The sequence below is a fragment of the Leptinotarsa decemlineata genome, unplaced genomic scaffold (genome assembly GCF_025532065.1).
Source record: "Leptinotarsa decemlineata unplaced genomic scaffold, Ldec_3_MD MMD2_tig00000690_RagTag_RagTag, whole genome shotgun sequence".
In the NCBI taxonomy this organism is placed as follows: Eukaryota; Metazoa; Arthropoda; class Insecta; order Coleoptera; family Chrysomelidae; genus Leptinotarsa; species Leptinotarsa decemlineata.
The window spans coordinates 2,842,744-2,869,614 of record NW_027412554.1 but is presented as its reverse complement, the minus strand read 5'-3'; the positions used below and the strand labels follow the sequence as shown (position 1 = coordinate 2,869,614).

The 26,871-nt window shown below is 35.0% G+C and overlaps 1 protein-coding gene across 1 annotated transcript in view; it reads right to left on the bottom strand.

Moving 5' to 3' along the window:
* LOC111509403 (ATPase ASNA1 homolog) overlaps positions 1 to 26,871 on the bottom strand; it is a 94,114-nt gene that overhangs the window by 66,870 nt on the left and 373 nt on the right. The gene's annotated exons all lie outside the window — the stretch shown is intronic.

Here is a 26,871-nt window from a genome sequence, read left to right as displayed (position 1 = left end):
AGGTGTTTTCACTGTTTTTCCACGCAAGCTATGTTAGATAAACACCTTGAAGATTGCTCGAAGACAAAGGAATGTCTACCAAAATTACCTATGGAGGGAAAATATATTTTGAGGTTCAAAAATTTCAAAAATAAAATTACATCGCCTTTCGTCAAATATGCCGAGTGTATTGGTATCTGCACAAGATGACAATAAATATCAACGACATATTCCGGCATCTATTATATATCATTATTTTATCGATCATTTCGTGATGAAAATTGTATGAAATGGTTTGCAGACGAGATAGGTCAGTTTGCTGAAGATGTTGCAACTGTGTTCCAGTGTCCTTTCGATGTAGATATATCAGCCAGCCAGAAAACATTTTTTCAGGCAGCAACTCATTGTCACATATGTGACAAACCATTCAATATATCAGACAAAATAGTATGCGACCATAATCGTCAAATACATAAAAATAATTAATCGCCAACCATCACACAATGAGTGCATTATAAACTATCAAGATGATCCAACAATTCCCATCGTATTCATAACTTATCAGGATATGATGCACATTTTGTTATAGAAAATATTGCATTGGATCTCAATGGAAGTGTCGCCGTTTGGCCGATAACAAAGGAAAAGTATATCTCCTTCACTAAAAATATTTCTGGTAGCAAGATCCACTTCAGATTTTTTAACTCATTCAGATTCATGAGTTTTTCGCTGGATACGTTAGTATCATATCTATCAGATTTTCCAAATCTCATATCATATTTCTCCAACCGCTCGAATGATGAAGAGTAGATTTTGACAAAAAAGGGTGTAATGCCGTATGACTATATCGATTCTTTCAAAAAATTCAATGAAGATTGTTTACCCCCTATCGAAACCTTTTACAACATATTGGAGGAAAAACCGTGTCCTAGGAGATCTTACTTACGTGTCAAGCTGATATGGGCTACTTTTAATATAAATACATCGGGAAAATATACGAATCTGTATTTGAAGACGGATGTTATGCTTCTGGCTATGTCTACGAGCAGTTCCGCTCAAGTTGTCATAAAACTTACGGTTTGGATCATGCCCATTATTTCACTCTGCCTGGCTATACATGGGATGCTATGTTATTCAAAACGAAACAGCAACTTGAACTTCTCACCGATGTAGATCAGTTGATGTTTTTCGAAAAGGGAACAAGAGGTGGACTGAGTCAAGTTTGCTCCAAGCGAAGAGTCACAGCTAATAACAAATACATGGGTGATAATTATGATTAAGCTAAAGCTGACTCATACCTAATGTATTTCGATGTTAATAATCTATATGGCTGGGCAATGTCTCAATATCTACCATACGGCTGGTTTGAGTGGATGGACACCAAAATTGATATCACAACTGTGCCTGATGATGCCTCGGAAGGTTATATACTAGAAGTTGATATGGAGTATCCAAACAACCTTCACGATATGCATAAGGATTTACCGTTTTGCCCGATCATGTGGATCCTAAGACAAAAAAATCTCGAACCGAAAGTACATCGGATGTGAAACAATTTAAATTGATGGCTACTCTATAGTCGAAGAAATAGTGTGTAACTTTACAGAAATCTCAAGCAGGCCTTAGAACATGGTCTCATTTTGAACAAGATTCATCGTGTTCTAAAGTTCAAGCAGTCCATATGGTTGAAGCCCTACAAAGGCTTGAACACACGTTTGCGAACTGCTGCCTCGAATGATTTTGGAAAGAACCAATTCAAACTAATGAATAATGCCGTATTTGATATGTACTGCTATCTTCAAAACTCAATTTTTGTCCCGTATATATAAATATTTGTTCAAGGGAAAACTATGGAAAATCTGAGAAAGCACTCTGATGTTCGCCTTGTAACGAGTTGGGATGGGCGATATGGTGCCGAAGCCAGAATCTCCAATCCTCGGTTCAAGAGTTTGACTGCCTTCGATGAAAACTTGACTGCCATTGAATTGGGAAAATCCAAAATATTCTTCAACAAACCTATATATGTTGGAATGGTAGTACTGGATTTGGCAAAGTTGACCGCATATAATTTCCATTATGAATACATGACTCCTAGGTATAGAGAAAATTTTTGCGCAGTTTATACTGACACGGACAGTTTAATTCATGAAATTATAAATTATGATCCATATGAGATGATGAAAAATGATTGTCATCAGTATTTCGATACTAGCGATCATCAATCAGATATCATTTACAATATTCCTCGAGCGAATAAGAAAGTGATTGGATTGATGAAGGATGAGAACAACAGAAAGCTTATGCTCGACTTTATTGGACTCGGATCTAAATTATACTCAACTAAAACTGCAACGTCAGAAGATTAAATCACTGATCTGAAAAAAAGATTGAAGCAGGAGAATTATGAAAATGATGAAATCAAACAAATTGTGGCCAATTTCGGAGTATCCAAGAAAGCGAAGGGCGTTAAACATAATGTTGTCAAAAAAAATCGCTTTCGAAGATTACGTGGCCTATTTGGAAAATTATACCGAAAAAGCAATCACACAAAAAAAAATTGTGAAATCCTATAAGCATAGGGTGTATTCAACAGAACAAACGAAGATTGCTCTGAATCCTAACAATGATAAACGCTAGCTAATTCCTGAAACCTACCATACTCTTCCATGGGAACATTACTCAATTCAAAATCTATGAATATTGATTAATAACAATATCAACTACAAATTATTCTCGTCTCACAAGAACTGTTCTATGTACGAGTGAAAATCACATATCATATTGAAAGCTTTTGTTAACATATTATCTTGTTGCTGATATACAGGTGTATTTTTGTGAGTCAAAGCAGAACTATTGGAAAAATGAACCATACTGTCATTTATTTCGAATTGAACCACACATCTATTTTCTTTCGAGAGAGGTTTTATATGGGGCTATTGGCGATGTTTTTCTTCCTCTACAATCTAAAAATCAAACGCTCCAGCAGCTTTAACTCCTGGGTGGTGTGGTGGTGTTTCAACGATGAACTCACAACCAGATGATATCAACCACTTGTCCTCATTTTTTAGGGTAATATTTCTTGGTCTCTTCCTTCGAAGGGCTCATAAGTATCTATTAAGTCGATGTATTTTCTGAAAATATTAAATTCAACTCTTCCATCATATCTTTTGTAAACAGACAACAATAAAAAATATTTATATATTGTGTAAGATCGTGTTCATTATATCTTTTCGGTTTACATTTTGTAAGAAGTTGTTTTGAATCATTAGTTAACTTGAGTGTGTTTTTATTGATGTTCAAAATATTAATTTCAATAGAAAAATACTTTTTCTATGACATCCATCATCTTGTAGAATCAAACCATAACACAGAGGAAAGATCCATGTTGACTTTACGACGACAGATTGACATTACCAGAAACATAAGCAAAATAACCAAAAAAATAGCCATTAAATCATCTTGTATGAAAGCTGTTTGGAAAAATGTGTAACTGAAACTGGTTTTGATCTATTTCAGTTTAAAATCAATTCAAAAATATCTGTTAATTTCTCTTGAATACATGTTGTTGATATAAATAGACGAAAACCCACATAAAAATTCAGTTTTGACCAAATTGCAGTATATTTCATAGTAAAGCACTCCATTAATTATGAATCTCGATATTATAGAAAATGCCAAGTCGAACAAACATGTTATTATCAGCATATACCCTTTTCAATATTAGTCCTTATTGAGATTAAAATCTTTCATAATTACCAATCAACCACATCTACCCTTCCACTATTCTAGACAAATATCTTCAATTTCATCAAAAGTCAAATATGGAGCTACATAATCGAAAATTGGTATGATGGAGATTGCGATCATACTGTTGGAATGGAACAATCACATTACAATTGTAGCGAATCAATTGTTTTGCTATTCGTCTGTAGTTTTGATCTAAATACATAACATCGATATCTTTATGGCTACACATTGAAAACATTTTCTCAAATTTGTACCAATATATTTCAGATACGCACTTGGTGTTATGAGAGTTTACTTGATTTTGAGATTTACTGGTGTGTAATTTTTCTGCGTATCAGTAGAAAAACTTCAGTTTTATAGGGAGACTAGATCAAGTTTTTTTTCAACCATTCTTAGCTGGAAATAAAGCCCAATACCGGACAGCCCTGTTTTGACCCGCCATAGCTCTCATCAGTGGTGTTACGCTGAACCACAAATTCATTGCTAGAATCAACTGTAATTGAAGAACAAGTTATAGTAAAGAAGCGGGTTTACATCTCTGCTCACGGCAGGGGTGGAGTTTGCAGACCGGTTTCGGGTCTATAATGAACGTAAAGTCTAGTGGCCAAACTGCCCGAAACCGATCTGCAAATTCCACCCCTGCCGTGGGCAGAGATGTAAACCCGCTTCTTTACTATAACTTGTTCTTCAATTACAGTTGATTCTAGCAATGAATTTGTGGTTCAGCGTAACACCACTGATGAGAGCTATGGCGGGTCAAAACAGGGCTGTCCGGTATTGGGCTTTATTTCCAGCTAAGAATGGTTGAAAAAAAAACTTGATCTAGTCTCCCTATAAAACTGAAGTTTTTCTACTGATACGCAGAAAAATTACACACCAGGAAATCTCAAAATCAAGTAAACTCTCATAACACCAAGTGCGTATCTGAAATATATTGGTACAAATTTGAGAAAATGTTTTCAATGTGTAGCCATAAAGATATCGATGTTATGTATTTAGATCAAAACTACAGACGAATAGCAAAACAATTGATTCGCTACAATTGTAATGTGATTGTTCCATTCCAACAGTATGATCGCAATCTCCATCATACCAATTTTCGATTATGTAGCTCCATATTTGACTTTTGATGAAATTGAAGATATTTGTCTAGAATAGTGGAAGGATAGATGTGGTTGATTGGTAATTATGAAAGATTTTAATCTCAATAAGGACTAATATTGAAAAGGGTATATGCTGATAATAACATGTTTGTTCGACTTGGCATTTTCTATAATATCGAGATTCATAATTAATGGAGTGCTTTACTATGAAATATACTGCAATTTGGTCAAAACTGAATTTTTATGTGGGTTTTCGTCTATTTATATCAACAACATGTATTCAAGAGAAATTAACAGATATTTTTGAATTGATTTTAAACTGAAATAGATCAAAACCAGTTTCAGTTACACATTTTTCCAAACAGCTTTCATACAAGATGATTTAATGGCTATTTTTTTGGTTATTTTGGTTATGTTTCTGGTAATGTCAATCTGTCGTCGTAAAGTCAACATGGATCTTTCCTCTGTGTTATGGTTTGATTCTACAAGATGATGGATGTCATAGAAAAAGTATTTTTCTATTGAAATTAATATTTTGAACATCAATAAAAACACACTCAAGTTAACTAATGATTCAAAACAACTTCTTACAAAATGTAAACCGAAAAGATATAATGAACACGATCTTACACAATATATAAATATTTTTTATTGTTGTCTGTTTACAAAAGATATGATGGAAGAGTTGAATTTAATATTTTCAGGAAATACATCGACTTAATAGATACTTATGAGCCCTTCGAAGGAAGAGACCAAGAAATGTTACCCTAAAAAATGAGGACAAGTGGTTGATATCATCTGGTTGTGAGTTCATCGTTGAAACACCACCACACCACCCAGGAGTTAAAGCTGCTGGAGCGTTTGATTTTTAGATTGTAGAGGAAGAAAAACATCGCCAATAGCCCCATATAAAACCTCTCTCGAAAGAAAATAGATGTGTGGTTCAATTCGAAATAAATGACAGTATGGTTCATTTTTCCAATAGTTCTGCTTTGACTCACAAAAATACACCTGTATATCAGCAACAAGATAATATGTTAACAAAAGCTTTCAATATGATATGTGATTTTCACTCGTACATAGAACAGTTCTTGTGAGACGAGAATAATTTGTAGTTGATATTGTTATTAATCAATATTCATAGATTTTGAATTGAGTAATGTTCCCATGGAAGAGTATGGTAGGTTTCAGGAATTAGCTAGCGTTTATCATTGTTAGGATTCAGAGCAATCTTCGTTTGTTCTGTTGAATACACCCTATGCTTATAGGATTTCACAATTTTTTTTTGTGTGATTGCTTTTTCGGTATAATTTTCCAAATAGGCCACGTAATCTTCGAAAGCGATTTTTTTTGACAACATTATGTTTAACGCCCTTCGCTTTCTTGGATACTCCGAAATTGGCCACAATTTGTTTGATTTCATCATTTTCATAATTCTCCTGCTTCAATCTTTTTTTCAGATCAGTGATTTAATCTTCTGACGTTGCAGTTTTAGTTGAGTATAATTTAGATCCGAGTCCAATAAAGTCGAGCATAAGCTTTCTGTTGTTCTCATCCTTCATCAATCCAATCACTTTCTTATTCGCTCGAGGAATATTGTAAATGATATCTGATTGATGATCGCTAGTATCGAAATACTGATGACAATCATTTTTCATCATCTCATATGGATCATAATTTATAATTTCATGAATTAAACTGTCCGTGTCAGTATAAACTGCGCAAAAATTTTCTCTATACCTAGGAGTCATGTATTCATAATGGAAATTATATGCGGTCAACTTTGCCAAATCCAGTACTACCATTCCAACATATATAGGTTTGTTGAAGAATATTTTGGATTTTCCCAATTCAATGGCAGTCAAGTTTTCATCGAAGACAGTCAAACTCTTGAACCGAGGATTGGAGATTCTGGCTTCGGCACCATATCGCCCATCCCAACTCGTTACAAGGCGAACATCAGAGTGCTTTCTCAGATTTTCCATAGTTTTCCCTTGAACAAATATTTATATATACGGGACAAAAATTGAGTTTTGAAGATAGCAGTACATATCAAATACGGCATTATTCATTAGTTTGAATTGGTTCTTTCCAAAATCATTCGAGGCAGCAGTTCGCAAACGTGTGTTCAAGCCTTTGTAGGGCTTCAACCATATGGACTGCTTGAACTTTAGAACACGATGAATCTTGTTCAAAATGAGACCATGTTCTAAGGCCTGCTTGAGATTTCTGTAAAGTTACACACTATTTCTTCGACTATAGAGTAGCCATCAATTTAAATTGTTTCACATCCGATGTACTTTCGGTTCGAGATTTTTTTGTCTTAGGATCCACATGATCGGGCAAAACGGTAAATCCTTATGCATATCGTGAAGGTTGTTTGGATACTCCATATCAACTTCTAGTATATAACCTTCCGAGGCATCATCAGGCACAGTTGTGATATCAATTTTGGTGTCCATCCACTCAAACCAGCCGTATGGTAGATATTGAGACATTGCCCAGCCATATAGATTATTAACATCGAAATACATTAGGTATGAGTCAGCTTTAGCTTAATCATAATTATCACCCATGTATTTGTTATTAGCTGTGACTCTTCGCTTGGAGCAAACTTGACTCAGTCCACCTCTTGTTCCCTTTTCGAAAAACATCAACTGATCTACATCGGTGAGAAGTTCAAGTTGCTGTTTCGTTTTGAATAACATAGCATCCCATGTATAGCCAGGCAGAGTGAAATAATGGGCATGATCCAAACCGTAAGTTTTATGACAACTTGAGCGGAACTGCTCGTAGACATAGCCAGAAGCATAACATCCGTCTTCAAATACAGATTCGTATATTTTCCCGATGTATTTATATTAAAAGTAGCCCATATCAGCTTGACACGTAAGTAAGATCTCCTAGGACACGGTTTTTCCTCCAATATGTTGTAAAAGGTTTCGATAGGGGGTAAACAATCTTCATTGAATTTTTTGAAAGAATCGATATAGTCATACGGCATTACACCCTTTTTTGTCAAAATCTACTCTTCATCATTCGAGCGGTTGGAGAAATATGATATGAGATTTGGAAAATCTGATAGATATGATACTAACGTATCCAGCGAAAAACTCATGAATCTGAATGAGTTAAAAAATCTGAAGTGGATCTTGCTACCAGAAATATTTTTAGTGAAGGAGATATACTTTTCCTTTGTTATCGGCCAAACGGCGACACTTCCATTGAGATCCAATGCAATATTTTCTATAACAAAATGTGCATCATATCCTGATAAGTTATGAATACGATGGGAATTGTTGGATCATCTTGATAGTTTATAATGCACTCATTGTGTGATGGTTGGCGATTAATTATTTTTATGTATTTGACGATTATGGTCGCATACTATTTTGTCTGATATATTGAATGGTTTGTCACATATGTGACAATGAGTTGCTGCCTGAAAAAATGTTTTCTGGCTGGCTGATATATCTACATCGAAAGGACACTGGAACACAGTTGCAACATCTTCAGCAAACTGACCTATCTCGTCTGCAAACCATTTCATACAATTTTCATCACGAAATGATCGATAAAATAATGATATATAATAGATGCCGGAATATGTCGTTGATATTTATTGTCATCTTGTGCAGATACCAATACACTCGGCATATTTGACGAAAGGCGATGTAATTTTATTTTTGAAATTTTTGAACCTCAAAATATATTTTCCCTCCATAGGTAATTTTGGTAGACATTCCTTTGTCTTCGAGCAATCTTCAAGGTGTTTATCTAACATAGCTTGCGTGGAAAAACAGTGAAAACACCTATGGCAATAATATTTTTTTCTATTACGGTTGTCGAGTTGATTACTCACCAAACTAGATAGATCTTTTATCCAAACAAAGTGTTTTCTGGTTGGTGACCAGACATTTATTGAATCCTCACATCTTTCATCGTAATACATGTCTTGAATCATGAGTAGATTCACATGTTTGCTTTTATTTTTTGCTATGCTCAATCTTAGCGGTATTACAGTATACTTGGATTTAAAAAGTTTGAACGTGTAAACATTGACTGAGAGATCATTCTGCTCTTCGAAACTATTCATCTGAATAACTTTCATCGGAAATTGAATACCTCACAACTTCAGAACTTTTGAATAGTCAGGATAAGATGGGATGTGATCTGAATGTTGTCCATGGGGAACTGGATACAACGCCGAAACAATGGCCCAAGCGAAGCAGGCATTATATCATGATTTCTCTTTTGATTTGAGAAGGCAGTTCAATGTATGATGAACCTCTCTGCGGTACAAATTTGTTTACGGTAACCCCCAAATTCACTACTGCTTTCAACGTCTAACCTCTGTCACGTTCCTGAAACTCTTCCAACTTTATCATGATTGCAGAACATGTTCCTCAAACCACATATTCATATCAGTGTTACTATGGATGGATGCGTTAGATATTGAGAAATACTTATATTCGTTGAAGATTTGATCGCCTTTGACAACCTCAAATTCTCCACCGAATGTCAAATTAACCTTCAAAAATGCATCCTTTTTCAATGCATTTTGAATTAGTCTCACAAAAAGGGTCTTATAGTCGATCAAAAATGAGGTAGGGTTCTTATGCTTGAGATTACTAATAACTTCAGTCCGGATACGCGAATTGAATGCCGATTCTGAATCATCCCAATGTATTCGATTAGAGGCTGTCTCTTTCCGGCTAATCAGGCCTGCTCCTTTCTTCATCTCAAATTTCATCTGATTACGTAGTGTTGTATTATTGATCAAGAATGCTAGTAGATTTTGTTTCCCACCCATAGTAGTAGTTTTTTTCAGATCTTTTTTTATTCGTTTAGAAGCCTTATAACACTCTTCAAGTCCATCCTTCACTGTTTTCTCCTTGTATTCATCTATTATGAGGCTCAAGATAGATGCGATATATTTCATCAAATTAACAATCATTTTTCAAAATTGCAGAAGCAGGTTCAACAATAACTGATTGACCGAAGTGGAGCGCCAGAAAATTTTCCTCGAACAGTAAATTAGAAACAGCACTACCTAGCGGGAAAAACTTTGCATTAGAAGTAATGTGACCAAATATGAATATGAATAAAATCTGCTATTGAGACACATGTCTTATGGAATCATAGTATATCAGAAAACTGAATTTCTATGATGATATATTAGTCTGAAATACTATATTCACAGGAACAACAGTAAAAATGTTGACAAAAATGTTGATCACGTTATTATAGTACCCAATTCGATAGCGACAAGTTGCATTACTGTATCTTTATCATGCAGCAAGTAAATGTTCTGTTTCTTGTTTTTCCGTTAATCAGCTGTCGCCCCCATACGAACAACAACTCTCAGAAGTTGTGAAACTTGTGCGAGCTAAGGACTAACGAGGTCTTACCTTTCAACGTGTGATTCCTAACACGGTTGCAGAATCATCGCAGCTTCAACCATATAAATTCTCTCGAGAAAAATACTACAACATAAACATAAGCATGCATGGTGTGAGGCATGCGTGTGTATGTACGAAAAATGTGTGCATTATGTAATATTTGGGGACTCACAAACCAGTATAGCAGGACATCGACAGAAAATGACCACGTAGTCAAGTTGAAGATCAAACTCAACTTCAAGGTCAGATCATGAAATGGTGGAGGGGAGGAATCAGTTTTCAGGTTGAAGTGTGAAAATACCTCCTTTTCAGTTGAATACACGCTTACGTCTTATGGTATATTGGCTTGAATCTTGGATAATATTGGGTTTTAAGAAGAAGATAGTAATACATTTCAAATTGAAACATGTGTATTGCGACATGTAAAAGTTCATGTCGAGAATATATTTAGGTGTGAAAAATATGTCTTTTTCGCTGCAAAATGTTGTGTTGTGACTATATACATTGTTTTGGAGAACTTCCAAACCCCGTTTAGCACGATTTTCGCTAAGAATGAACTTTGTATTCATTTTCACAGTCAAACCACACTCCACCGTCAGATACTGCAATATAGTGTTGAATTTCAAATGATTAGATTGTACTGCAATACGTGGAAATTCTTGTTAGGCGAGCATATGCATGTGTGAGAAATATCAATCTATTCTACTGCAAAATGGCATGACCCTACGCATCTCTTCAGGAAACTCCGCAAATCTCCATCTAGCATAACCTGGGCGTTCAGTTTTAAGCTCAAACCAAACTGCTCTGTCAGATCTTGACATGGTGGGGGAGAAACAGACCAAAGTGAGAACAAACCTGCTTTTCAGTGGAAATCATATCAATATCATCTAGTGTATGGCTTCAGATTTGTAATCAATCATGTTTCGAAAAGAAAAAACGTAGTGTGACATTTTAAATTATTACATCATTTTTAAGCATGCGGAAGTTCATGTAGGGCATGCATATGTGTGAGAAATATCAGTCTGTTCTCCTGTAAAATGTCAATTGTTGACACTACATGTCTACAAATCTCCGTCTAGCATAACATTGGCGAAGAAGTCAAAGTCAAATTTTAGTCATCATTTTTGATACATGAATGTATATATGACACGTCACATTTTACAAAAGATATTTTATCTTATAGCACTTATATCAATAACAGCACATGTTACACAAAAATATTATTTTCATACTCTATCAGGAAGTAAAAACAACTTGTTACCAAAAAGTCTGACTTTTTTCTTGAATATGAGAAAATTTGTTTCATTATGGTTCATTTTTTCCTGATGGAAATCGTTTCTCCGTCTCGTTTAATGACAGTGAATTTCCTCAATTCTTGTTAGCAAATGGGAATGTACATGAACGTAGCTTGATATTTTGTAAGGATAAATGCATGGTAATGTGAATTTTTTTTTGTCTTGGAATGTTTTCTTACAAGATTCTCTGTTTTTGAGATCAAAAATTAGTCTAATGAAGCGTTTTTGCCTTATAAAGATTCTATTTATTTCTGATGAGTGTCCCAAATGGTAATATTTATACTAAGTTTAGAATACACTAGACCATAGTATATATCCAAGAGATAATGTCTCAAAAAATTTGATTTCATTGTTAGCAAGGCAAAATACGTTTTTCAGAGAAGTGCACAAGTATTCGATGTGATTATTGAAAGACAATTCAGTTTCGAAACCTAGATTTATTTGGAAAGTCGCTGATACTTACTTGAAAACTGGATGAATGTTGTTTTATTTCCATTATTTATTAAATGATTGTTTCTACACCAACATTCGAATTCATTGATTACTAATTTCGTTTCATTTTCAATTTCATTCAGATCTGGGGACGTCACAATGTTGTGCCATCGGCATACATGAAAACTCGACCCTCGAGAAAATCCTTGTATTTAGTTTCAAGGTTAAATCAAACTTCACCATCAGATTTTGCCAATGTGTGGAAAAAAAGAGACCAAAGTGAGGCGATACCCACGTTTCAGTTGAAGTTACGTCAATATCATCCACTAGGTTGGTTCAAATTGTAATGTAATCATATTTCAAGAAAAAATATAGTGTAGCATTTTGAATCATCATTAAGTATGCGGTACCTAGTTCATGTTAGACATGCATATGCGTGAGAAATGTCAGTCTGTTCTTCTGTAAAATGTCATGTGTTGAATCTACGCATCTGTTTCGGGGCAGATAATAACCTTGCATTTATTTCAAAGTCAAACCAAACTTGCCGGGTAAATCTGGCAATGACAGGTGAATGAATTTATTTTCGATCAAAGTGATGGTACATCCTACTTTTCAGTTATAGTTGCGTTGATGTCATATGCTGTGAAGGTCGAAACGGAATGCAAAAGCTACGTGCAATATCAAAATCGACAAGTTTTTGACATACGGCAAATACAGGCACAAACTATAGAAAATCGGCTCATCAAAGCAGTTGTCTCTTTCCACAATTTTTAAATTCTATCCAAAACTCAAGATTTTTCCAAATCCTACTATATTTATTTCTCTTCCGAATATGTATTCTGTAATTCAATTTCACTCTCTTCAGTGTTTTCCGTACATAAAATAGACCTAAATAATAACTGTTCTTTTATTCGTCATCATGAATATAACATTACACAAGATTCAGATCTTAAATTCCATTGGATAGTTACAAGCAACAAGAATCCACTCTCTGAACTCTCATTTCTTATCACTTGTGCTTCATTGGTTTGTTTCATCTTGAATCATTTGAATACATGCAATGAACTCTTCTCATTACTTATCTCCAATTATATTATAACCTTTAACTTTGCAGTCCGACGCGGGCCTCAATAGTTCAATGAGGTTTCAAAGCGAAAATGTGAGATCAAATTTTGCTATAATAGAGAGAATTTCAGTCAATTGTTATATGTATCCCATTCGCCCTAACCATACCTTGGCACAGCTCAAGTTGATAATTTTCAAATTGATTCTTCACGAGATTCTACAATATTATCTATACAAATGCACGTTATTTAACTCTCTTCAGTTCACCCTACTTCGCTACCCACTAGAGATGCCTGACGTCACAGCCAAGCCCACCTCCCAACTGGATGTCGTTACGAACAGGCAGTGGGCGTTGCGCTCTCGAAGAGGGCAGACGTTAGCACAGTCCTCGGCCACCTGCGTGTCACCATCGATAGCGAGGCTAGAGCGATGCGTTACGTCACTTCCTTCACTGCAGCGATATAGGTGAGGGCACACCGATGAATACGCATTACTCAGCCGCACGTCGGGGAGTGAACATCTCGCTCTCTTACCGTTGAACGGTTGATGCTGTGACGTCACACCACTAATAACTTGGTGGGCTCACATCGATGGAACATTCATTACTTGAAGGATCTTCGAAGTATGCAGACGTATGTTTGTACATAGACAAGCACATGATGAAACCCTGTACCGTGCATTCTTACACACACACCAATCAAATGTAATTACGTCACTATGTCACACCCACACACACACACACACAAAATCTCATATGAAAAAAATTCTGAACGATCCATGCACCAGACCCTTCAAGGTCACATCGCCTTGATGTTACTAAACAACAACAAAAAAAGCAATTAATACGTCATAGTGGTGGGGGGAGGCCCAGAACCGGCTGTAATCTGTGATGTACACATACCACCTATGCACCAGACATATTTTTCAAGGTCATATGCACCATACATATTTTTCAAGGTGGCATGCACCAGACATATTTCTCAGGGTCACATGAGTCGGTCTAGGTCATCCACCCCACGTGACGTCATAGTGGTGGGGGGAGGCTTAGAATCGGCTCAAATCTCCTACTTGTTTCAAAATACACATGGGGTCAATGTGTACAACGAGTGGCAAAATACATCATTTGATGAAAAACATGACAGTTTAACGAGGTTGTTTCGTTTTAACATGCGATCCCTCAATGTCTCATCATTTAACGAGTTTCGCTTAAAAAGTAAGCATTATCAGAAGATGACTAAAGTCCATGCTTTGTCGCATGAAAATTCATTTTGCGATTTTTCGGATTCCTGAACACGAATCTTGTGGAACAAAGGTTCCGTTCAGGACTTCAGTTCATTAAGATTAGTTAGACAAGTTAACAACAACAGGCATCTAGATGCCCATGAGAGTGTAGAAATGAGTAAACATAATAATATTATGAATAATGATGCTGGACCAAATACCTAATAGTGTACTGTATAGCTTGTTGAAATAATATTTTATATATTAGATTCACCTAACTATTACACAAAGACCCATTGTAAAATTAATTTAAGACTAGTAGATAAGGCAATATTGTGAAATTAATTCTATATGGCTACATTGTAAAATTAATTTTGTGAAATCAATTTAAGACACTCAAAACGTCAAAACGCAGGTACCTAGAACAGTATCTGTGGTATAAATAAGGATAGCTTTGTGAGTATGATTTTTTTTGGTCCCTTGGGAGCTGTCCGACTTGTCCATTTAGTCCAAGTCTCCAGAAAACACTGCAGCCTCTTGGGCTTATTGCGTTTATTCTCCCATCTTCACATGACACCCATTCCATCAGTCTCGTTCCCTGTACTAGTTTGTAAAGGTTCCGTGTTGGATGTCATATTCTTCTGGACGTAATTTCGTACGTCCATATATTGCCTGCCTCCTATGATTCAGTGCCTCACATTCGCATAAGATGTGTAGAGCTGTTTCTATCCCTTCGTTGCATAATCTGCAGCTGAGGTCTTCGTTGTACAGACCCATTTTATTCAGGTGTCCTCTAAGCGGACAATGACCGGTTAGTAACCCTGTAATTATTCTGAGCCGATCCCTACTATATTGAAGTAGTTCTTCGGTTCTTTTCTCGGACGGTTCTCTAATGAAGGTTCTACTGTGTTTGTTGCAAGGTGCTTTTGTCCAGTACTATGTGTGTGCTTCTTATTGGTTCATGTCCTAATCTGGTTTCGTACCAATGATTTTGGTACCTCCAGAGCTGGTTCAGGACCTATATATGAAGTTGATGATCCGTGTCTAGCGCATTCATCAGCTTCATCATTACCTGTAATTCCTGAATGCCCTGGCACCCAGTACAAAGTTAATTTGTTTCTGTTTGCATTCAGTTCTTCATGACATTCCCAGACCAGTTTTGATGTCACCTTCGGGTTTGTCAGAGCCCCTCGTGCGCTCTTGCTGTCTGTTAAAATATTGATCCGCTCATTTCTTTGAAGTCACAATTTAATAAACCTTGCACACTGCAAGATATATATACACTTCCGCCTGAAAGACGGATGTGTATAGTCCTAGCGGATAACTGTAGTTTAAATTTCTATCCGCTCGGTATATTCCAGCTCCCGTTCAATGTTTGGTCTTCGATCCATCTGTGTACCAGGTGTTTTTTCCAAATATGTTTTTGAGATGACTAATGGTCTTCCACTCTTCACAGCTTATTGTTTTGGCTGTGAAGTTTGTTTAAAAGGTGTTCTTCGGTGTCATGTGGTCCGTGCACATATTCAATATGTGCTCCTCCACCTGTTCCGAAATTTCTGTTCGGTCCGATCTTTTGTAGTTCGATGAGTTTTCCAGTCTGAATTGGCCCATCCTGGCCTCCCCCATTATTACAAAATGTAAAGGAGGTAGATTCAGGAATGTCTCCAATGCAGCTGTTGGGGTAGTTCTCATTGCTCCCGTCATTTCCAAACATGCAAGTCTTTGCACCTTGCCTAGTTTGTTGATAGCGGTCGCCTGCTTCATCTTTGGCCACCAGACCAGAGATGCGTATGTTATCATGGGTGTAAGTAACCACCATCATGTATAGCCAATATACCATGTTTGGTTTTATTTTTCATATTTTCCATAGGTGCGTCTGACGAGCTTCAGGGCTACCTTATCTTTCCTTTTTATCATGTCCAAGCGTTGGTTCCAGGTCAGTTTGGAATCTAGAATTACTCCCAGATATTTAACCTCCCCCGACACTTGTATTTCTTCACCTCGAAGTTTTAGAAGTCCGAGACCCTCCGTTTTAGTTCTCTTGGTGAATGCTACTATGGTCGATTTGGATGGGCTTATGTTAATAAGCCCTTCTTCTTCTTCGGTCCATCTTGTTATAATATTCAGGGCCTGCTGCATGCATCCCTTCACTACCCTGGACTAAGATAACTAAGTCGTCTGCATAGCCCAGTGCTTTATACCCATTGTGGCCCAGGAGACATAATAGCTCGTCCATTACAAGGTTCCATAACAGAGGGGATAAACCCCCCCCCCCCTGAGGACAGCCCCTTGCTACCCGAGCCACGACTGTTTCCCCCATAATGTTTGTATATACCAATCTTCCCATAAGCATGCAGTCTATTCACCTACAGCTTGTCTTGTCGATCTCTCTTCTCCTCGACGCCTGAATGATTGATTTTAACGACGTATTGTCAAATGCGCCCTCAATGTCCAAGAAAGCAGCTAAAAGTACTTCCTTGTTTTTGTAAGTATGTTCTACTTTTTCTGTTACCCGATATAGAGCCATTTCTGTTGACATACCTGACCTGTATGCATATTGGTCTCGATGTAATGGTCTGATAGCCAGTGATACGTCCCTGATATGCCTGTGAAGTTGTTTTTCTAGCGTTTTCAACTCGAATGACATGAGACTGAGTGGTCTCAAGGCTTTCGCCGAGTCCTATCCGATTTTCCCAGGTTTCGGAATGAAGGCGGCCCTGATCAGTCTTCAAATTTTTGGTATGTGTCCCAGTGCTAAACTTGCCCTGAGAATTGCACACAATTTTTTGAAAAGAACTTCCGGTTTCTGTTGAAGCATTGTAAGTATGATTAGTTTGATCTTCCTCTTGAAGATAATCACTTGGTGATCGAAACACGTATCAAGGTGTCAAAATAACGGTTTGGTGTTGGGAAAAAACTCCAGTAATATTTGTTCCCTCCATTCAGATTGACTGATCGACACTACTTTTTATTTTGCAACATGATCTATTTATTTATTTATTCATTTATTGGTTGTTGCTTGAATTTTATTTCATTGTAATTTCAGTTTTTTTGCTTAATATAATTGTTATATTTCAACTACTCTGTATCATAATTTAGGCAAAGTGTTCCACAAGGTTATGTTCACGAGTCCGAAAATTCGCAAAATGAACTTTCATATGACAAAACATGGACTTAAGTCATCTCCTGATGATGCTTACTTGATTAGCGAAACGCGTTAAATTATGTATTTTGAGACACATTGAGGGAGCGCACGTTAAAACCTTACAGCTTCGTTAAACGGCCCTTTGTCCCGTCCGTGTGAACTGGGTCTGAGGTCCAAAAATCGCCAGAATGGACCTGTTCAAATTTGCACGTGTTTTTCCATAAGGAATGAGCCAGAACTCTTGCAGCTATATTACTCATAACCTTTCTGAACTAATGTTATACCCTGGTCCTCAATTAATTTCAGCATTAATCAGACAAACTCATTGGTCACTGAAAAGACGAAATATGTCTAGAAAAATAGGTAATAATTGTTTAACATTGCTCAAGTTGAAATCTAAACTTTTTACTGTTTCAATGCTAAGTCTGTTTGAGAACAGAGTGAACCCCTCCTGGTCCTTCCAATTTACTTGAGTAAAATATTCTGGGACTTTTATTTTTTTAAATAAACTAGAGCGTGTGTCTAAAGAATTCAAAAGTTACATCTATGTGTTTGAAAATTCTGCACTAAAGTGATTCAATTAGAATAAATCACTAGTATTTCAACAGAAAATTTCCTATCTTGTCTCAAAAAGATTCACTTCTAGAAGAGGTATTCCTAGTTATGTTTATTCAGATAATGGGATGTTTATGGGTGTTCGCAATGAATTGAAAGAATGACGCTAATTTTTGCTTGATTGTAGTGATGTCATCGATGATGATTTTATTCACAATAAAAATGACACTTCATACCTCCTTACATGACAAATTTTGATGGTCTATGGGAAGCAGTTGTGCAAAATACCAAACATCATCTGAACAGAGCTATGTTGCATAAACAATTGATTTATAAGGAGTTTTATTCACTAACTAATCAAATTTGAGGAATCTTGAACTCAAGACCTCTATGCAACGATCTCGGTGAATTAAATCCAATCACTCCCTATCAGTTTTGGATATTTATGCTTTACAAAAGAATACATTTTTAGCTATACTAGAAGTATAAATGGAAAGATGGACCAACTCATCTTAAGGTTGGCACACTTGGATTGATCAAAAATATCCTCAGCTTATATCCAGAAAAGGATGTTGTCTTGAGTAGTGGAAATCAAAACTTCTACCTCCACCATAAAACAATCCATGTGACATGTGTGTCCCATTCCAATGGAAATAGAGACTAACCAGTGATAAATGCAAAATAATTTTACTTGATTTTAGGGGTTAGTTTATCAAATACCCTTCAAATTGGGGTTAGTATGTTTAATTTCACACGATCATGTTGTTCGTGATGAATCTGGCAATGCCCTTTTGTTTTTATATACATGTTTTACTATGTGTCTTCTACAAGTGGGTGAGTGTTAATTTAGGCACTGTACTTACCAAATGTAGCAGTAAACATGTTAAATCACTCAACGTCAATTTCTTTGTCACATACCATTTTCCAGTAACAATTTAATTCAACAATTGGAACAGTTATTTTCATTCATCACTATTAGAAACATATTGGTGGTTAATACAATAAACTTATGTATAATATAATATGTGAATGAAATCAGAGAGCTAACACATTTTTGTAGGCTCCTTAAAAATTGATGATTTTTCATTGGTGATACGTTGGTTTTTGGAAAATTCTGTGCAACTGGATAATATCAATAGTGATGGTTCAGTTGATTCAATAATTAGTGGTTTGACTGTTATTGGTGAAGCAGAAACTTGATGATAATTAACAATTTATTATCAAAATTCGTGAAATTTACCAATAAAAACCTTAGTTTCTTTTTTATTTTGCTCCAGGCAAAAACTATCAACAATATTCCATATCTACATACTTATCAGTATACAGTGTCGTGGAGTTAATAAATTTCAAAGAGGATCATGACATGTTTAAAGTGTGAAAAATCTATTAATGATGATCAATTCTGTGTTTGCGATGGATGTCATCAAAGAATCCATTACACTTGTGCTGATCTTACTGCTTCTGAAATTAAATGTATGGTCTTGAAAACGAAAAGAGTACTCAAGTTTTTCTGTGATGAATGCTTGGAAGGTATCAAATTGGTTCCAGTTATGAAAAGACAGATTGAGGCCCTGGAGAAAAAGGTCAATGACTTGGTCACTAAAATAAATTCTAATCTGATAGATAACACCTCTGAAAACTCTTCTATAAACTTGGAAACGATGATATTCGAACTGGAAGAACGTCGCCGAAGGGCTAACAATTTAATGGTGTATAATATCCCAGAATCCTCTTCAACCATTGTTAAGGAGAAAATAGTTCACGATACTAATAAAGTTCGAGAATTTATTGAAGAATTGGGCTTTAATATTGAAGTCATAAAAGTAATCCGGGTCGGCAAATCTAGTAGCACTACTAGACCAATTAAAGTTTTGCTAAAAAACAGTGATGATGTTCTGAATATCTTGAAAAACAAAAATAAAATTCAACATAATATAAAAGTTAGTTCTGACTTAACCATAACTCAGCGTAATTATTTGAAAGATCTGAGAGAACAACTCAACACAAGAGTTGCCAAGGGAGAGACTAATCTCACGATAAGGTATATCAATGGGATACCTAAAATTGTACAAAAAAACTAACTAAGGGTAACTCTCCAGTTAAAACAATGAAGGAAGTAGAGTTGTATTATCAAAATGTTCGTGGTATTAGAACTAAACTTAAAGATCTTGAACAAAATGTAACAATTAGTAACCATGACATCTTAGTACTCACAGAAACTTAGTTGAATGATGACATTGAAACTGAAGAAATAGGGTTATCAAATTATACGGTATTTAGGAAAGATCGATCGCCTCAAACCAGTTCCAAATCTAGAGGTGGAGGAGTCCTTTTGTGGCAATAAAAAAAAATCATTTCTCAAGATCCATTGTTGTTGAAGTGCAGAATGTAGAACAAATCTTTGTCTGTACAACGGTCCATGGCTTGGAAGTCATCATCGGTGCTGTTTACTTACCTCCAGCTTCCAATCTTGATTTGTACATAAACCACTGTGCCAGTGTTGAAAGTGTATTAGATAGGTTTCCTCAGCATAAATTCTTTTTATTAGGAGATTATAACTTGCCGAATATTGACTGGTTTAATGATGAGCTGGGTATATCTGCCCTTAACAATAACAATATTGCAGCTCAAACAATGATAGACTGCTTCTCTTTTTATAATCTCTTTCAATTAAATAATATTAACAATTGTTATTTGTTATATTTTCAAACGAACCTAATGACTGTATTGTAGAAGCGTCTAGTGACTGTTTGTTGCCATGTGATACCCACCATCCAGCGCTAGCAATAACAATATCAAATCCTAATGATTTTAAAGAGCTAGAATATGAAGATTTTCTTTTTGACTTCAAAAATGCGAATTATGTTGGCTTAAATTACTATCTAGCTGGCATTGATTGGGACTCATATCTTGGCAACATAACTGACATTAACCAAGTTACTGAAAGTTGATTGGGACTCATATCTTGGCAACATAACTGACATTAACCAAGTTACTGAAAGTTTTTATGATATTTTGTATAACGGGATACATAATTTTGTTCCTGCCGTCCGCCTCTCAAAGCCAAGATTTCCCCGTTGGTTTGACATTAATTTGAAAGTGCTAACTATGGAAAAGAAAAAAGCTCACAAAGCATACAAAACTAGCAAAAGTTGGGATGACTATCTGATATTTTCCAATATTAGAGCTCAGTGCAAATCAGCTTGCAAAGTAGGTTATGAAAATTACATTAAAACAGTTGAAAATAACATAGCATCTAACACTAAATATTTTTGGAACTTTGTGAATACCAAACGGAAAAATAATGGCTTACCTGAGACTATGTATAGTGATAATTTGACCTACGACAATGGTAATGATATTGCAAATGCATTCGCACAACAGTTTCAATCTGTGTACAAGCCTGATACTGTTGATGAAATTCCGACCTTCACCACTGATAAGACTGTGGAAATGAATAGTTGTGCAATTAGTTTGGAAATTATTTGTAATAAATTATCTCAATTGGATCCATATAAAGGTCCAGGACCTGACGGTATTACAACAATGTTATTGAAAAATTGTAGATTTACTCTGACAAAACCACTATGTTTGCTTTTTACAGCTTCACTCAGTCTAGGTGAGGTCCCTCTTGTATGGAAATCGAGTTACATAACGCTTATATATAGGTCTGGAGACAGAGCAAACATAAAAAATTTTCGCCCCATTAGCATATTGAGTGCTATACCTAAATTGATGGAAAGCATCATATGCGATAATATAAAGACCCTCTGAATCAGGTTATAATTGATGAGCAACATGGTTTTTGCCAGGGCAAATCGACCAATACTAATTTGTTGCTCTACTCTCAGTATATCTTAAATGCTTTGGAGAAAAAACAGCAAGTGGATGTGATATACACAGATTTTTCCAAAGCATTTGACACAGTTAATCACAGGATTCTCGGTGCAAAATTGGAGGCAATCAGTTTCTTTGGGAATTTATTGAAATGACTCACAAATTATCTATGTAACAGAACACAAGTTGTAAAAATTAAAGGATTTACATCTCAACAAATCTCGGTTAGCTCAGGAGTTCCACAGGGAAGCCATTTAGGGCCATTCCTATTTAATATCTTTGTCAACGATATCAAAACCAAAATTAGTCATTCTGAAGTATTAATGTTTGCTGATGACTTGAAAATATTCAAAACCATTGTATCCACAGTTGACTACGAACATATTCAGAATGACATTACATCTTTTACTGAATGGTGTGTAGACAATGATATGGACGTGAATGTGTCTAAATGCAAAAGTATGTCTTTTTCTAGATCACTTTCTCATTACAACAATATGTATACTATAGCAGGCAAACTATTAGAATCGGTGAAATCCATACGAGATCTTAGTGTAGTGGTGGATGTCAAAATGGATTTTCACCTGCAGTATGAACATATCTCTAGCAAAGCAATGAAAATGTTAGGCTTTCTATGCAGGACTACAAAAGACTTCACCAACATTAATTCTATCAAGTTATTGTATTTCGCTTTGGTTAGATCGATTACAGAATATTGTAGCTGTGTTTGGTCACCAACTTATGAAATTCATAAGTACAGTATAGAAAAAGTACAAAACAAATTTATAAAATATATTGCCTTCAAGTTGTCTATACCTCTCAGTGATCACTCTTTTTCAGAAATTCGGTCTGTAACTGGTTTACCGAAACTTAGTTTACGCAGAGAACATATAGATATTATATTCCTTCATAAATTGCTTAATTTTAGAATTAATTGCTCAACTCTTCTTGCCCAAGTAAATCTTCATGTTCCCTCTAGAAAAACACGAAATAATCTAACCTTTGCAATAGATTACCATAGGTGTAACTATGGAATGCATTCTCCTTTATCAAGAATAGTCATAAACGGGAATAATACAAAATTCGATCTCTTTCATATTTCCGAGGATATTCTTAGAAATAAGTTAAGATATACTTATTCTTAAATTGCTTGTATCTGTCATTTACTTTTATTCTCGCTTCATTTCAATTCTCTACTATAACTGTTTAAATTGTTATTACTTATAATTAAATTAGATAAGATTTGTGTTAACAATCTGATATTTGTATAACTTATATTAAATGGGAGTTACCCGTGAATAAATAAATAAATAAATAAATAAATAAATAAATAAATAAAACTTTTACTTTATCTTCTACTTTAACCTTTAATTAGTTGTGTGGCACCATTTTGCACCAACATAGTTTGAAAGTTTTGTATTCTTAATATTTTTTCTCTAATATACTTTATACACAATATAAACATGTTTTCATTCTAAAGTTTGGTTGAAACTTAATTTTAATACAGAGATAAGCCGGGGGTGTTCCAACCCGGTGCCATATGATGCCACACGAGTACCTAAGTAAGTTTATTTGCAACGCAGTTTTTGCAATTATCTTTAGTTGTCTTACAGTCGTTGAGTGCGGATGAATAATTTTGTTGTTGAAAATGGATTCGAGTGCTACTACATGTGCGAAACTTTCTGATTTTGAAAAAAACCGACAGTGATAGTGATTCCTATGAACAAATCGATACAAATGTTGAAGATGAACTAAGTGATGTCGAGGATAATCTGAAATACAGTGAACATGAAACAGATTCTGAACAGAATGAAGATTCTGAAGAAGAGTCAATCTACTTCAAGTCAGATTCAAAGATTGGTCCCTCGATTCATGGGTTATGCCCCTCAAGACGCCCAGGATTTCCTTCAATATTTTTTAGGTTTACTTGAGGACCTTAACCGAAACCAATCTAAACAGATATTGACGAAAAATTGAGCGACAGCAGAAAAGCACAAGAGTCCTAGCTGAGATATTTGAGGATGTATAACTCTAAGATTGTAGACAATTTCATTGGTCAATAAAAATTCACTACGAAGTCCACACACTGTGGACACTCATCAGTAACCTTCGATCCTTTCTGGGATTTGTTTGTCTCTCCCCATACCACAAAAAACTGGCCAATTGAGTTTGTCACAATGCTTGGATTCCTTCACAAGAGAGGAAACTCTGGATGGAGATGAAATACCAGGTGCAACGAAAGGAGAAAATGAACAAAGTCCCTATCAATCCGTAAGTTTTCCCGTATATTAGTAGTTCATTTAAAAAGATTATCTCGAACGGAATGATTTAGAGACAAATTTAATGTTGCCATTGACTTTTCTTCAGAAGGATTAGATATGAGCAGTTATGCAGCAGACAATGTGGCTCCTTGTTGTTATAATCTGTATGCACTTTCAAATCACAATGAGACAACTTAGAGTGGGCATTGCACAGCATATTGCAGACACCAATACACTGGCACGTAGCACGAATACAACCTTTTACATATGTCCCTAATTTCAACAAAATCGATTGTAAATGGGGAGGCATATGTCCTCTTTTATGAACAAGAGGGAACAATGTCACACTTTAGAGGTATTTTTTTTTAATAAATTCAGTGAATTGATTTGTATTTCATAGTTCTAAATGAAAATTATTATATTGGGAAAGATAAAATTACGAAATGGTATAAGACCACCAACTAAACCAAAAATACAAAAACATAATATAATTACTCAATTACCAGGATGCAAAGGACTTGTAAAATTCATTTTGAAACCGTCCATTCAATTTTTTCTCTGTTTTGATTTATTTATTATTTAGTTGATTGCGGAAAATACAAACAAATCTATAGCAATTATAAAACAAAATTTTTGGAGAGGAAGGGAGAGTAAGCAGAGTTATGAGAGTGTATCATTTGAATTTCAATTGATGATATGGGAAATTAATTCTTTTACACGACTATAAACAAACAGCTATTCCTTTTTATACTGAGGTGTATCCGAATCGATGATAAAGCTAAAGAATGAAAGACTAAAAAGTGATAAATTAATACGAACAGTTTTTGATCATATACAAAATAAGTGTAAGCAAATATTTGACAATAAACGAACAGTTAGTACCATTCCATGGACATTGCAATTTCTGACAATATATTCCCTCAAAATCAAACAAGTACGGAATCAAAATCTTTGCCTTGGTAGACGCAAGGAACTTTTATAATTTGAAAATGGAGGTATACTTGGGAAAATAACCAATTGGTCCACTTAATGTCAGTAATTCCCCCCAAAATGTAGTAATTCGTTTGATTTCTTATGTGAGAAACTCGAGACGAAACATTACAGTAGATAATAATTGGTAAATCAGTATACCTTTAGCTGAAAATTTGTTGGAAGATTTCACGCGCACATTAATAGGAATTCAAGCAGGTAAAAAACAATTGATCAACACCTTATTGTTGGGATTCTGGAAAACAACAACCCTTAATTTCTTATATTTCATCAGTTCGGACTTCCATTGTCTAATATGATATAAATTGATTTGAAATCCCTGAAAGAATCTGTAAAAAAGTTTAGCTGAAAAATAACAATTACATCAAGCAAAAGAACTGAAATTATAATGAAATGTTTCGATTGTTAGTATTAACAATCTTCTTTGGTTGATAACGATTATGGATGCTAACAATCGAAACGTCGTGAAGTTATTTGGTTTGAAATTTTGTATTTTTAATTTTCATTTCTTGTTAATATTTTTTTAATTTTCATCTCGTGTTAATAGTTCAACTTTTTTTATTTCATTTTTTTGGTTGTTGCTTGTATTTTATTTCATTGTAATTTCAGTTTTTTTGTTTGATATGGTTTTCATTTTTTAGCTAATTCTTTTATTTTTTTACAGATTCTTTCAGGGATTTCAAATCGATTTATATCATATTAGACAATGGAAGTCCGAACTAATGAAATGCATCACGAAACATTATCAACCACCTTTAATTTCTTATGTTCCAAAGAAAGAAAAATCAGTATTAGTTATATCGGCTCTACCTAGAGATAATACAATAGCAACACAAAATGCCACAAAATCTGAACAGTTGACATTTCATAACATGACAAAAAGTGGTGTTGATATCAATGATAAGTTGTGTGCTACTTATAACGCACTAGTAGTATATAGCTATAATTACCATTCTAATCCATTAAAATTAAAAAAAAATTAGGTTGAAAATTAGCAGAACCTCTACAATGAGGACATCAGATTGATATGCATATTCCCCAAAAAATGCAAAGTTGTTTGGACAATTATTTTGAAGGGGAGAAAGTGGAAAAAGAAGCCTCTAATGCAAGAGTAAATGTAATAGTGAAAATCAAAAAAAAGATGTCCCATTTGTCCAAGGGTAAATAACAAATGGAGCAGGGTAACCTCCATAAAGTGCTCGAAACGTGTGTGTGTGTGTGTGTGTGGGACATCAAAAAACACACTGAACCAATTGCATTAAAAATTAGCTATCTCTTTTTTACATGTATTGCATATGTTTTTCATATGTGAGTGAAGTTATTTACATTATCAATTCAAGCCATTTTTTGATGAAGAAAAGCTGACAAGCTGAAAAGCTGCCTACGGCTTACGCCACACAACTTACTGAAGGTTAAGAAAGTATGAATGCTTCCATTGATTTAAATTGTGACAATTTTCTTGAATTGAAAGTAAAATATGAATTGAAATGAATTTGGTATATGAACCAGCAATTAAAACTCCTGCACACTGATTATATAAGTATATGCAATATCTATGCTGGTGCATGAATGTTTCCATTAATGATTAACTGGTTATGACTTCTTATGACTCAAGACTGATGCATGAATCCTATTGGAGTTATAAAATTCTAGGAGAAAATTCTGAAACTCAAAGTAACATTCACTTATTCTTTCGAAAATATCCTTGAAGGACGAAACTGCAGTAACGTTAGTTACAAATAAAAGTAGTATAAAACATAGGAATAAATATTTAATTCTCATTTTTCATGACTCTCAGAAATCTTACTGAAATCATATGTTGTGACTTAAGAAAGGGCC